At 38.7% G+C, this 15,507-nt stretch overlaps 1 protein-coding gene across 1 annotated transcript in view; it reads right to left on the reverse strand.

Moving 5' to 3' along the window:
- The window catches only part of kalrna (kalirin RhoGEF kinase a), a 734,185-nt gene that overhangs the window by 580,867 nt on the left and 137,811 nt on the right, over window positions 1-15,507 (reverse strand). The window lies entirely within an intron of this gene.

The following is a 15,507-nucleotide window of genomic DNA, read 5'->3' on the forward strand; positions in this document are numbered from 1 at the left end:
GTACAAAGAAGTGGTGATCCCAACACTTTTGTACGCATCAGAAACCTGGACAACATGCCGATGACATCTGAAGGCACTTGAAAAGTTCCATCAACGCTGTCTTCGAAACATCTTAAGTATCAGCTGGGAAGACAGAAGAACCACGTCAGCGTGCTAAATGAAGCAAAAACAAGTATTGAAGCCTACGTTATCAAGAACCAACTAAAATGGAGCAGTCATTTTGTTTGGATGAAGGTCGAACGTCTGCCGAAACAAATCTTCTACTCCCAGCTTAAAGAAGGCAAACGTAAAAGAGGCGGACAACAGAAAAGATTCAAAGATGTCTTAAAAGCCAACATGAAGAAATGTAACATCGACATCAACAATTGGGAAACCAATGCCAAGGACAGGAAACTCTGACAAGCTATTGTCTGAGAAGGAACAGCAACTTTCGAAGCCAACAGATGTGCAGAATTAGAAGAAAGGAGAAGGAAATGGAAAGAGAGGCCGCAACAACCAAAGCCCGATCTGCCATCTGGAACTACCTGTCCTGAATGCGGAAGAATTTTCAAAGCCAAGATTGGACTCATAAGCCACTTGAGAGCCTACAAATAGATCAATGGAAGGAAGACCATCATCCTCGATCTCGAGGGATAGCTACGACAACGATGCTGCCTGACCTGCTGAGTTCCTCCAACATTTTGTGTGCATTACTGAAGCAAGTTCAGGTGATGTTTTGAAGCATAGCCCCAGAAATTGTTAGCTAAATTAACAGTAGCTTGAAGCTTTGTATACATGTACAGTCAGAGGCTGTCCTGGACCTTCTGACATGTTTGGAATATTAAAACTGACAATGGATCCCATTACCTCAGCAGTACCCCAATCAGAATCTCAGAATCAGGTTTATTGCCATTGACATACATCATGAAATTTATTGTTTTGTGGTAGCAGTGTGTATATATATATATATATATATATATATATATATATATATATGTGTGTGTGTGTGTGTGTATGTAAGTCACAATATAAATAAATAAATAAATAGTGCAAAAGAGGAATAGTGGGGTATTATTCATGAGTTCATGGACTATTCAGAAATCTGACGGCTGAGGGGAGGAAACTGTTCCTAAAATGGTGAACGGATCTTTAAGCTACTGTACCTCTTCCCTGATGGTAGCACTGAGTCCAGAGCATGATCCAGATGGTTAGGGTTTCTAATGGTGAGAGTATGTCCAGGATGGTGATGGCTGTTGTTGAGATGTCACATGGATTCCACAGTTAGACCTTGAACAGGATCTGAGTTCCCACTGACTTTGGTGGGAATTGTAACATCGTGGATTAGTAGCTAACAGGGAAGGTAGTTACATGTTGAAAATAATTTCATTTCTTAATATGCTTTTAGTTCTTTTTCAAAAAATCAACCACTTTCAGCTTGCTTGCAATGACTTAGTTCAAAGAACATTTCAATTACTATCAAGAAGCCATAGCTGTCAAAACACTGGAGGTCTTGTCACAGTTCAGTCTGTGTTAGTAGAATCTGGAATACTCTGGCTGGTTAGCTTATTACCCTTCCACATATCGATGGGTCAGGATAGAGTTGGAACTACCACAATTTCAAATCCAGAAACAGGTTACCATAGTACATCAACTTCAGGTTGGATATAGTTTCCCATGAGAACAAAATTCATATATTTTCACATCAGATTGTTTGATTTTTATTTCTTACTTGTTTTTGTATCTTTGCTTAATCTGCCCTTGGATAAAAACGTGCATCCTCTGAATTTCTATAATGAAGTCAGATCCTGCTGAGGTTTAAGCTGAAATTTGTTGCAAGCCTGATGTGGGATTCCAGAAGTGGGAAAGCTCAGCAAGGTCAGACTCCACCACTATCCAGTCATGGTGAGAACTGATGGATGTGGCATTCCAACCTGACCATCTGCTGCTCTACAGTCACTCGCAGCCAGACTCCTAATTCATTCCATTGTATTTTCTTGATATCTTTTAACAAGTGTATTTTTTGAATATTTATCAACTTGCTTTTAAATATTGTTATATTCTGCTACTGTATTTCACATATCCACAGTTCTTTATGCAAAACAAAATATATATTTTTGGTGATGATGCTCAATCTACACAATTTGGATATTCATACACTAGCCATTGGAAATGGTTTCCTGCTACTGTTAAACCTCCACTAATGTAAAAAGACTGTAGTTTTGCACGTTATTCCTAACTATATTTATTGAACAACAAAATTCTTGGAAAATCGGAATTAGATTTATTTTTGCTGACACTTGACATGAAATGTATGTTTCTGAAAAGAAGTACACTGCAAATACATAAAAATCTATAAATTACAAAAACAAATAGTGTAAAAAAGGGAATAACGTGCTCAGGGATTGTTGACACTATCTTGTGCAGGGTTCAGAAATCACATGGCGGAGCTGAAGAAGCAGTTCCTAAATTATTGAGTGTGGGTCTTCAGGCTCCCGTACCTCCTCTCTGATAGTAGTAATATATAATGATTGTACGTAGTTGTACAGTATGTAGGTGAAGGTTCTTATGTTTCACCAGAGATATCGTGGTTACATTTCCTAAAACAAAACATGCAAAAAAACTTTGATTTGGTTCTGCATTACTGTTTTACACCTGGTCCATACTGATCCAATTAATTTTCTGCATTAATACAATGACAGGTGTACTATACAATAACTGCAATGGGAACAAGCACAATGCAAAATTATCTCAATGCCCTCAGTTTTCTAGTTTTACTTTGAGAGTTAACTATACATTATCAACAATTTATGTGCCTCAGTGACAGATTTTTGTTGCTTTGCCCATTCTCACTGATATCACTGACAATGATACACTCTCCTCTAATAAATAGTAAAACTATAAAAATGTTCCATTCTGATATTTTTCATCTCTTTAATTTCACTTCTACTAATAAGATATCACTTCAAAATGTATACTTGTTTATTTATAACACAATTGTTTTAGCCACCATTTCCTGATAAACACAGGAAGAAGAAAGGCAGTAGAAAGACTGAGGTAAAGATAATTTGAAATAATAACAGAAATGATACCAAAAGAAAAGAATGCAATGCCACAAAAAGACATAAACAGATAAAATGTGATTATGTGCATTTTCATTTTAACCGGAAGTGAAATGGAATCAAATTATGTCATGAAGCTTCAATGATACAAAGATGAAGTATTCTTTCTTCCCCTCAAGCTCATTTAACACTGTCTTTAATTTAGTTTTCCTCCAAACAAATCAAGTAACCTATCTCTTCCACTCTTTTTCACCTGACCTTTCCTCCCTTGAACTGCAATGACATCATTTTGCAGAAGAACTGGCATCACAGAAAACTACAACAGTGAAGGAGGCTATTCAGCTCTGTGCAACAATTCAGCTAACCCTACTCCTCAACCCTCTGCCCATAGCCCTACAAATTTACAGAAGATGTGAACATGTCTTCTACTGTTTTGGAAAGTAAATCACCCAGTCACTGGACTGATACTTTCCGGTAAGGAGGAAGTGTTTAGTGAAAAAAATCTGAATTATTCTCCTGGTTGTTTTCTCTACAGCTTGTCACTCAATGATATATTTCAGCCCCAGTTACAGAAAATGCAGGCACTGAGAATGTCTCCATATGGTTGCTCTCCTTACTGTTGTTTTTTTTCTAAATTATGTTCCTGATTAAATGACAACAAACTTTCCCAGCAGAATTCTTTGATGCCTATATAGGCATGTTAAACAGACATATATCATCAACACTCAATTACCAATGTCTACAAATAAATTTTTAATGGCCTACTACTGCATCTGTGGGCCTGGTTCACATTTGAAGTGACGAGGCAAAAGGTGCAGGTCAGTACATCAGTCATAGTGAGATCAGGAATCTTCATGCTGGATGAGGGAAAGAGACAGGGACTGTTGGGTTTCACTGTAGGTGGGGTGAGGGAGGGGGGTATAGAGTTGAGGGTTGTTAATGACTTCAGGTTGGAGGTGGGATGGACACATTGGTATGGGGAATCAGGGCAGTGATATTACAGGGAGTGTTTCTGAGCTGAAAGTGAATCTGCCTGAAATGATACCCAGCATACAGTGTATCCAGGTCAATGAAAATCACAGAAGTAACTCCACTGGATACCTGTCCAGTGCTTCCAGTAGTATATCAGCCACCTCGAGGGCTCAGAAGGACTCAAACCACACAATAAATCCTTGATCTCCTTACATGTCAATATTTCACAAAAATTCAGTCAAGTAGCTCATATAGTGGTGTCATAGTAGTGCGAAGCTATTACAGCTCAGGGCATCAGAGTTCAGAGTTCAGTCCCAGCATCCTTTGCAAGGAGTTTGTCCATTCTCCCTGTGGATTGCATGGGTGTTCTCCAGGTGCTCCAGTTTCCTCCCACAGTCCAAATACGTACTAATTAGTAGGTTAATTAGTTATTGTAAATTGACTTGTGATTAGGCTACAGGCTAAACTGGTGGTTGTCAATGATTGCTGGCTCGAAGGGCCGGAAGGGCCTATTCCGCGCTGTATTTCTAAAATAAAATAAAAAATAAATGCTGTGCTGCAGGTTCAAAAATGTTATGTCTTTACCTTTAAGATTAAACCATTTGGTATTTCTGTGTTTTATTTTAGAGTACTCCTAATCCTGTTCTCCAAATATTACAATATTTTTCTTGACATTTCATTCTATTGCTTTCTACAATTGTTTTTCCATTCATTTTGGTTTTATTATCCAGTTCGACTATCAGCTTATTTTCAAGTAAAGTAATAATTACTTCAGGAAGCACACCAGTTTTGTTTTAAATCTCTTCCTTATAACAGTGGAATAGCAAAATTATAGGGCATTAAGTGACTAAGCTTAACTAAGGCATTTCTCAGACAACAAGGTATAAAAAGAAAATACTGGAAGCACCCCACAGTTTAATGTTTAATGTTAATGTTTCAGGCTGGAAGCCATTCATCTCTCCTTCCATGGATGCTACCTGACCAACTAATTGTTTCTTGCATTTCCTGTTTTAATTCAGAATTCCAGCATCTGCAGTTCTTTTTGACTACCAAATAGAAATGTTTGTATGTGTCCTAGAAACTATTAGTATGGGAATGCAACTGGCAAGGTCACCTGCCTAACCTCTTGATTGAGGAACATTCAGCACTGCTGGGCATGAAGAATCCAAAAATAGAGAGAAAATATAACCAGTCAGGTGAGAAATTAAGCATAAAGGAAGGCATCTATTCTGTTTTCCTTGCATTTGAAAGATATTTATGGCATACATCTTCCTGTCTACTTTGGTAATACAAAATGAGCATTGAGGTTATGAATTAAGCATAATTCAACATATTACCATACAAGATTAAAATTAATGAAAATTACTAAAGTAACTTGCTTGATGGTCTACTGAACTTTAAGTATGAAACTTGAGACTATTTTTCTTTTTGTGTTCTTTTAGTTTTAGTGTAATATGTTAATTTTATTATTTTTAATTTTTTTCTCTCGTGTTAAAAGTGTATTTTTTTAAATCCCAAATTCTTAAAAGGAGTATAAATCAACTCCAAGGTGATAGTTTAGTCCATATTTATGTGCTATTTGGTATTTCTTAATATCACAAACGGTTATGTAACATTAATGCCAACCATAACAAAGCACATTTTTTTTGGTTTATACACCAGCATAAAAATACATGAAACACAAAGAAAAATACGTTTTGGGGTCAGCTTGCAACTCTTCTGCAGCAGCAGCAATCACAGCAAAGCTAAACATACTATTAGAATATAATCCATTTGAGTTCAGAAAGGAACAGCTTTCATTTTTTGTACTGCAATGAAGAGCAGAGGACATTTATCGCCTTTCTGCATCAAGCAAATATGAATGTGGTTTCAGAAAAAATAACTTCTGATAGTTAATTAACTGTGATGTGCTTTTTCAAAATACTGATTCATGTTTTCATGACAATAATGCAGCACATGGAATCTACAAGATACAGCTGATTCTTACGCAGTAGAACTTAGATGACAATATGTCACACCATTCAGCAAAAATACTTCAGAGAATTATGCTAACATGGATTATCATTATTGTGTTCTATTACCTTTGCGGGAGTTCATGCTGCCTGAAGACAAGAAGCATAGCACCATCATAGCTGTCATATTGTACACACTGCTAGAATACTGACTATCCCTGTTCCAGAGATCTCCATCATTCTGGGAGCTTTTATACAGCAACACACCAGACTGCTGCCGGAGGTATGAAATGCACTGCAGACATTCAGATAGAGGTTCATTGCTACAGACCTATCTGGTGCTGGTTCCTTATCGGGATCCCAAATAGGGTCAAAGCTGAGCACGCTTATCTTTGCATTCTGCAGGCATCAGGTCAGAAAAAATGTCTGTGTGTACAGTTGGTAAAGTTAGCAGAAATGCACTGATTGCAATGCAAACATTATTCTTCTGTTAATGTAAACAAAAATAGCTTTGTTTTTTTTAAATTTGGGAATATTTCTTTCTGGAGATCAAGGAAACATGCAGCTTATATATATATATAAGGAGAATTCAATATAATGGTTGAAAATTCTTGAATACGCAGTCACAATGGTCAGTGAAAAGAACTACATTATTAACCCTTTTTGCCTTTTAAAACCTCTACAGCACAAACTTTAAAAATCAGACTTTCAAAAGGTTACTGCAATGACTCTATTTGTAGATCTGAGCACATTTGTCGCCATAATTAAAAATAGAAATGGAGGAAATACTCAGCAAATCAGACAGCATCTTCAGAGGGAAATGCAAAGGCATTGTCTACTGAGTCAGGATGGGTGGAAGTCAGAAACAGGAAGGGGGCACTAACTCTACCGGGTGTTTTTATAGACACCCATAATAACAGAGACATCAAGGAGCTGATGGGGAGGCAGATTCTGGAACGGTACAATAATAATAGGATTGTTGTAATAGGCGATTTTAACTTTCCTAATATTGACTGGCATCTCCTTAGAGGAAAGGGTTTAGATGGAGTGGACTTTGTTAGGTGTGTTCAAGAAGGTTTCCTGGCACAATATGTAGATAAGTCAACTATAGGAGAGGCTGCACTTGATCTGGCATTGGGAAATGAACCTGGTCAGATGTCAGATCTCTTGGTGGTAGTGATCACAACTCCATCTCCTTTGCCATAACACTGGAGAGAGATAAGTTCAGACAATTTGGGAACACATTTAATTGGGGTAGGGAGAATATGATGCTACTAGGCAGAAACTTGGGAGCATAAATTGGGAGCAAATGTTCTCAGGGAAATGCACAGCAGAAATGTGGCAAACGTTCCATTGAGGCAGGGAAAGGATGGTGGGGTAAAACAACCATGGTGTAGAAAATCTAGTTAAGAAGAAAAGCTTACAAAAGGTTCAAGAAACTAGGTCCTATCAGAGCTGTAGAAAATTACAAGGTTGCCAGAAAGGATCTTAAGAATGAAATTAGGAGAGCTAGAAGGGGCCTTGAGAAGGCCTTGGCAAGCAGGATTAAGGAAAACCCCAAGGCATTCTACAAGTATATGAAGAGCAAGAGGATGAGCCGTGTGAGAATAGGACCAATCAGGTGTAATTGTGGAAACGTGTGCATGGAGTCACAGGAGGTAACAGTGATACTTAATAAACACTTTGCTTCAGTATTCACCAGCGAAAAGGACACTGGCAATTGTGGGGATAACTTACAGTGGACTGAAATGCTTGAGAACATAGACATTAAGAAAGAGGATGTGGTGAAGCTTCTGAAAAGCATTAAGTTATACAGCTCTCATTACATGTACGTGCAGTTCAACTCTTTGAGTGATTATGTAGAAAGTTTGAAGTTTATAACTCATCTCCTTCTACCTTAGGCCACAAACTAATGAATCACCCCTGCTGTGGACACTTTCTAGAGGTCCAAGACGCCAACTTCTTCAAAGAAGGGATCTGTATGCTCCACGACCACTGTACTAAGTGCGTAAATGTAGGAGGGGACTATGTTGAAAAATAAATGTGCTAGGTTTTCTAAAATTGACTCCTTCTACCTTAGGCCACAAACTTATCAAACACTCCTCGTAGATGGCTATGCAGCAGGGAAATTCTAGGCAGTTTCAAGAGTAGGTTACATAGTCAGCACAACATTGTAGGCTGAAGGGCCTGTAATGTGCTTCAGATTTCAATGTTCTCTTTCTAAGTTCTATGTTTCTAATTGATAAGAATTCATTAGTTTCAAAAACAATACTTGGCTTAAGATAATAATAGTTTCAATCCAAATTATTAAGAATTTTAAATATTTTCTCCTTTCATTGTGAATGCATTTTACAACTTACAAAGGTCTGTAAATGTTTCAGTTAGCTATGTTATGATTAATAACCAGCACAGACTATTTAAAGATATTCTGATTATTCTTATGTTTCGTAAAATTTCTGTTTCATTACATGGGATAGATTTGCTTTAAGCTAATTTAAACCAATTTACCATTCTTGGGAGATTTTAGTTTCTGCACATTAATTGCATTTACACCATAACTCATAGGAGCAGAATTAGGCTGTTCGGCCCATCAAGTCTGCTGTATTTTCCCTCTCAGACCTATTTTCCTGCCTTCTCTCTGTAACTTTTCATCCTCTTACTAATCAAGAACCTAAAAACCTCCGCTATAAGTACACATAATGACTTGTCCTCCACAACCATCTGTGGCAATGAATTCCAGAGATTCACCACCCTCTGGCTAAAGAAGTTCCTCCTCATCACTATTGTAAAGAGACATCCTTCTATTCTGAGGCTGTGCCCTCTGGTCTTAGACTCCCCTGCTACTGGAACCATCCTCTTTACACCTATCTATCACTTCATTCCTGAGATCATTCTTGTAACCCTCTTCTGGATCCTCCTCAATGCTAGCACATCCCTTCTTAGATAGGGGGCCCAAAATTGCTCATAATACTCCAAATATGGTCTGACAAATGCTTTATAAAGTCTCAGCATTATATCCTTGCTTTTATATTCTGATCCTATTCAAATGAATGCTAACATTCCATTTGCTTTCCTCAATACCTTTATTAAAAATAAAGGAACCGATATGAATCCTCTGCTGTCTTGACTTAAAATCAACATCAGTCTCAAGCAGATAAGAAATTGTACATTCTGTTGACTATTCATTGCTGTATTTCTCCAAATATTTTAAAAAGTAAAATTTAAATCGAATTGAATTTAGTGAAATTGGCAGATTTTCAGAGGTGACAAACTTCTAACTTGCAAAGTGGTTTTACATTACAAGATCCTCTGCAACCACAATTACTTAACTGCCCCAAGTTAATTATACACATCTGCATCTGCTGCATACAAAATGAATAAGAACTATCATTCAGTCAAATTTCCTGAGCCAGTGCTCTAATTGTATAGCTATGTGGATAAATGATCCAATTTACCATTTATAAACCCACTGAAAAGCATTTATTGCATTTATCAATTCTATTTCAAACAACAAAATGACATTGTGAAGGAACCCTTACATAAAACAGGACGATGAATAAATACAAATATGATCTTTGTGGGGCTTTTTGTCATTAATACCATTAAACTTTGGCTGTGCTTGGCTTACAGATTAAAGGGACTAGGGAAAGTTGTATGCCCTTTACAAAAATAATTCTTTTTGCTCTCTGTTAAACGCATGCATATTTTGGAGAGATTCTCTTCATTAAATTTTCCTCTCTGATGGATCAAAATGATGTTTAATGCTTAGGTTGGAAAGACAAACATCCATTGCATTTGATCATGATATCTACAGGTATTCTTCGTGTGATGACAGTTGAGATAACCTTTCAATTTTTTCTCATAAGCCAGTTTTTGATCTTTAATTGTTACATTTGCTACTTTATACTTTCACTGTTTGCCAATGATATCACACACAATTTTCTCCCTAATTTCAATTTTATCCTAAATCCAATTGAAAACACGGGGTATATATCTAGAGGCATAGTGTAAACAGTTCCCTTTACATTCCACAAAATACCTCAAGCATAAAAATGTGCCTGCTTTATTACTACTGGCATTAACGTTCTACTTGATTTCTCCCTTCCAGTATATCATCTGTGAAATTTTATTTTTTAATTTCTTCAGCACAAGAGGAAGAAGGAGGAGGAGGTGGAAGCAGATGGAAAGCCAAAATGGAGCTAGGCAGAAGCGTCTGGATGCTGTTTACCAACTCATCAGAACCTGTGCATGCATAGCATCGTTGGTCATTTGCCAAAATGTGGAATAAACAAATGTCAAAAATGCAATCTCAATGTGAATTGCAATTGAAGCCCTAACTTTGAGTTTAAATTATACTCACATATTCAAAGACAGTCTGGCTTTCTGATTGATCAGGAGACCCCTGAACCAAATATACTATGACTCTATGACTCTAAAGGATGAAGTCATTCCAGGCTAATTATCAACAGGAAATGCTTTTAAATAGCTGCACTCATTATGCTTATGTTGAGGAAGGGAGCCACATCAACAGAAAGTTCTGGCATCTGTTGCATGTATACCTGACAATAATTTACACTTTAAAAGAACACTTCTTCATTAGAACGAGCTAAAAGCATGGTGAGAGTCACCTTTCCTCTCAGCACTACAGCAATTTGAGGAAGTTGATCACCACTACTTTCCTAATGGTAAACCAGATGGTTGATAAATGCTGCCCTTACGAGTGATAACTACCTGCCATAAATAATTTAAAAAACACAATGGAACAGGTGCTTGATTTCCTCATCTAGAAGCTTTACAGACCACAAATACGTCAACCAATTTGACATGCACATTAATATATATGCTTTGCTGTGAGGAAAAGCATTTCAAAGCCTTATAACTGTTGGACAGAAAGTTCCTCCATCATAACTAGCTGACTCTAGTTCTTAAATAGTGATCCCTAGTTCAAGGTTCTTCAACAAGTGGAAACAATCTTTACACATCCCCCTTATCAAAAACCCAACTATATCTCCAAAATGGAGAAGTTCACATTTTCCCGCATTATAAGATGATGAGAGGCATTGATCGTGTGGATAGTCAGAGGCTTTTCCCCAGGGCTGAAATGGCTGCCACGTTTATGTTGCTTGGGAGTAGGTACAGAGGAGATGTCAGGGGTAATTTTTTGACGCAAAGAGTGGTAAGTGCATGAAATGGGCTGCCGGCAACAGTGGTGGAAGCGGATACAACAGGGTCTTTTAAGAGACTTTTGGATAGGTACATGGAGCTTAGAAAAATAGAGGGCTATGGGTAAGCCTAGTAATTTCTAAGGTAGGGACATGTTTGGCACATCTTTGTGGGCTGAAGGGCCTGTATTGTGCTGTAGGTTTTCTATGTTTCTATTATACTTCACATCCTTCACCACATACTTTTTGTCCCTTCATACAATTAATTTATTTCAATCGAAACACATTGAAGCTCCTGAGGCACACCGGTCATTCCCTCCTGCCATCAAGGATATTATAACCAGTGTGCCACAGGAGCTTCAATGTTCACACTGTTTCCTCTTAGCCAGACAATCTCGAATGATAACAATATATGACCATGGGTGTTCATTCACCACAAACCTTTGATGCAGGATCTTACCATGTGCTTTTGAAAATCCAAGTATAATTTGTCCACTGCTTCCTATTTATCAACAACACATATTACTCTTCCAATCTGAGAAAATCTGTAGATGCTGGAAATCCAAAGCAACATACACAAAGTGCTGGAGGAACTCAGCTGGTCAGGCAGCATCTATGGAAAAGAGCAAAATGTCGATGTATTGGACTGAGATCCTACCTCAGGACTTAAGAATGCAGCATGATCTGCTGAATTCCTTCCTCTTCCAAAGAACTGCAATAATTTGGTCAATCAATTTTACTTTCATAAAAATATCTGTACTTTCCCTGATTACTTTCAAATTTTCTAAGTGCCCTACAATAACTGTTCTAACATGAGTTTCTAAGAATTTCCTTAGTTGTACAAAGAAAAATTAATTGTTTCTTATTGTCCGTCTTGTCCCTGACTGTGCATTTACTTTACTTTACTTTATTGTCACCAAACAATTGATACTAGAGCGTACAATCATCACAGCGATATTTGAGTCAGCGCTCTGCGCTCCCTGGAGTACAAATGGATAGTAAATATTAAAAATTTAAATTATAAATCATAAATAGAAAATAGAAATGGGAAAGTTGTTGTTGTGTTACCCTGAAGAGAACATCAAAAACTCCAAAGAAGGGATTAATGGAAACTATTATGAAAAAGGAAACACCACCAGAATTCAAACAGTGTCAGGAAAAACATGCAAATTGACAATATGAGGTATTAGAAAGTATTTTGGAAAGGAAGTGAAAAGGAAAATGGCTTCGAATCCTTGGACAGACAAATAATGATTTGAAAGTGGGAGGGCGAGGGAGAGATCTGAAATGATAGGAGAAGACAGGAGGGTGAGGGATGGAGCTAAGAGCTGGAAAGTTGATTGGCAAAAGTTCCTCCACACTGAGGTTGGAGGAACAACACCTTATATTCCGTCTGGGTAGCCTCCAACCTGATGACATGAACATTGACTTCTCTAACTTCAGTTAATGCCCCACCTCTCCTACGTACCCCAACCGTTATCTATCTATCTATTTATTTATTTATTTATTATTATTTTTCTCTCTCTCTCTCTCTCTCTCTCTCTCTCTCTCTCTCTCTCTCTCTCTCTCTCTCTCTCTCTCTCTCTCTCTCTCTCTCTCTCTCTCTCTCTCCTTTTTCTCCCTCTGTCCCTCTCACTATACTCCTTGCTCATCCTCTGGGCTTCCCCCCTCCCCCTTTCTTTCTCCCTAGGCCTCCTGTCCCATGATCCTCTCATATCCCTTTTGCCAATCAACCTTCCAGCTCTTGGCTCCATCCCTCCCCCTCCTGTCTTCTCCTACCACTCCCCACTTTCAAATTTCTTACTATCTCTTCTTTCAGTTAGTCCTGACGAAGGGTCTCGGCCCAAAACGTCGACTGTACCTCTTCCTATAGATGCTGCCTGCCCTACTGCGTTCACCAGCAATTTTTATGTGTGTTGCTTGAAGTACAGTACCAGCACCTGCAGATTTCCTCGTGTTTGCGTCAAAGGTAACTGTTTTTAAAAGGTTGAAGAAAAGCCAAGGAGATTTTGAGAATAAGTACCAGATTAGACATTGGAGTCCAATATTATCAGTGTACCACTGGTGCTGAGGAGAGGGTAATGTGGAGAAAGTCAGGGATAAGAACAAAGTTGAAGTGATGTGTAGGTGACTTATATAACTTGAAATAAGTCATGACTTAACATAATTCCATTTGAATTCCTGGACTGTTTTGCTTGCGGGGAAAAGAATAAACTCCTAAAGGTTCCTGACCAAATGTTATCGAGCTTTAGTTTTATCTGTCTTTATAAAAGTCTCCTCTGCAAATTTTTGATAATGATGTTAATGATCATGAAACAATAACTCCATGTTCAAGATACAGGACTCAAGATCGTTTAATGTCATTTCCAGTACACAAGTGTAAAGGAGATTGAAATAATTCTTACACTCATTTGATGCAGCACAAAAAAAACCAGAATAAAACAAAGAACACAATAATAAAAGCGCTATAAATATAAATTCATAATATAGCTTATATTCATAGATTGATTGTATGTCCATAAAGTGACACCAGGTACAGGGGTGTCTGTGGATGAGGTGACTCTGCTCGAGTGGGTGTTGATCAGTCTTACAGCTTAGGGGAAATTAACTGTTTTCGAGTCTGGTGGTCCTGATGTGGATGCTGCACAGCCTACTTCTGATGGGAGTGGGGCAAACAGTCCATGAGCAGGCTGTGTGTGTTCCTTCATGATGCTAATGGCCCTTTTCTTGCACCTTTATGTATATATATCCTTGATAACGCTTAGGCTAGTACTAGTGATGCACTGGGCAGTTTTGACTACCCATAGTGGAGCCATCCTGTACCCCGCAGAGCATTTTCCAGACCATGCAGTCATGCAGCTTGTTAGGATATGTTCTGCTGAGCATCTGTAGAAGGATATGTGTTTAGATGTCCATATTCCAGATCCCTTCAGTCTTCTCAGAAAGTAGAGCCGTTGAGGAGTTTTCCTGATTTTGTGTACGATGTGTTCTGAGACCAGTAGAGGCGTGCAAGATGTGTACTGCCAGAAGTTCGAAAATACTCGCAGTTTCCATTGCTGTGCTGTCGATGTAAAGGAGGGTGTGAGTGAATGCAAGTTCTCCTGAAGTCGATAACCATCTCCTTTGTCTTGCTTACAATGAAAAAGAGGTTACTTGCCCTGGCACCAGGCCTTGAGCTCTTCTCCCTCCTCTCTGTGGGGCATTTCATTATTATTGCTGATAAGCCTCAGCACTGTCGTGTCATCAGCAAACTTGACAATGTGATTACTTGGGTGTTTAGCCATGCAGCCATGTGTGAGCAGGTGTACATCAATAGGCTCAGCACACAGCCGGGGCGGGGGGGGCACCCACGTTGAGGATGTTGGGGAGAGAGAAGCAGATGCATATCTGAATTATCTGAGGTCTGCTCATTAAGAAGTCCAGCACCCAACTGCACAATGTTGTATCTAGACTGAGGAGTAGGAGTTTTTTCACTAAGGTCAGTGGGACAGTAGTGTTGAATGCCGAACTGAAATTCATAGAACATAGAAATCTACACCACATAACAACCCCTTCGGCCCACAGTGTTGTGCCGACCATGTACCCTACTCTAGAAACTGCCTAGAATCACCCTACCGCATAGCCCTCTATTTTTCAAAGATCCATGTACCTATCTACGAGTCTCTTAAAAGACCCTATTGTACCTGCCTCCACTACCGTCGCTGGCAGTGTGTTTCACGCACCCACCACTCCTGTGTGAAAAACTTACCACTGACATCCCCTCTGTATCTAGTTCCAAGCACCTTAAAACAGCATTCCCAAACCACCGGGCCATGGACCGGTACCGGGCTGCAAAGCATGTGCTACCAGGCCATGAGGAAACGATATGAGTCAGCTGCACCTTTCCTCATTCCCTGTCACGCACTGTTGAACTTGAACATAGGGTTGCCAACTGTCCCGTATTTGCCGGGACAAACCGTATATTGAGCTAAATTGGTTTGTCCTATACGGGACCGCCCTTGTCCCGTATTTCCCCCGCTAAGGTAGAGTGTTCCTATGAAACCTTTCGTGCTGAAATGGCATGAAGCAAAGAAGCAATTACCATTAATCTGTATGGGAAAAATTTGTGAGCGTTCTCAGACCCAAAAAATAACCTAACAAATCGTACCAAATAACACATAACACCGAAAATAAATAACACTAACATATAGTAAAAGCAGGAATGATATGATAAATACACAGCCTATATAAATAGAAATAATGTATGTACAGTATAGTCAGGAAGATGAAGGCAAAACCGATGGGGAAAAATCGGCGTGTACACAGGTGCCTGCGCAAGGCTTCATGATCATTGTAGTCTGTCCTGGGGTAAAGTGTTCCGGGATTTGACTGCTACTTTTGTCC

The sequence above is a fragment of the Mobula birostris genome, chromosome 6, assembly GCF_030028105.1.
Source record: "Mobula birostris isolate sMobBir1 chromosome 6, sMobBir1.hap1, whole genome shotgun sequence".
Lineage (NCBI taxonomy): Eukaryota > Metazoa > Chordata > Chondrichthyes > Myliobatiformes > Myliobatidae > Mobula > Mobula birostris.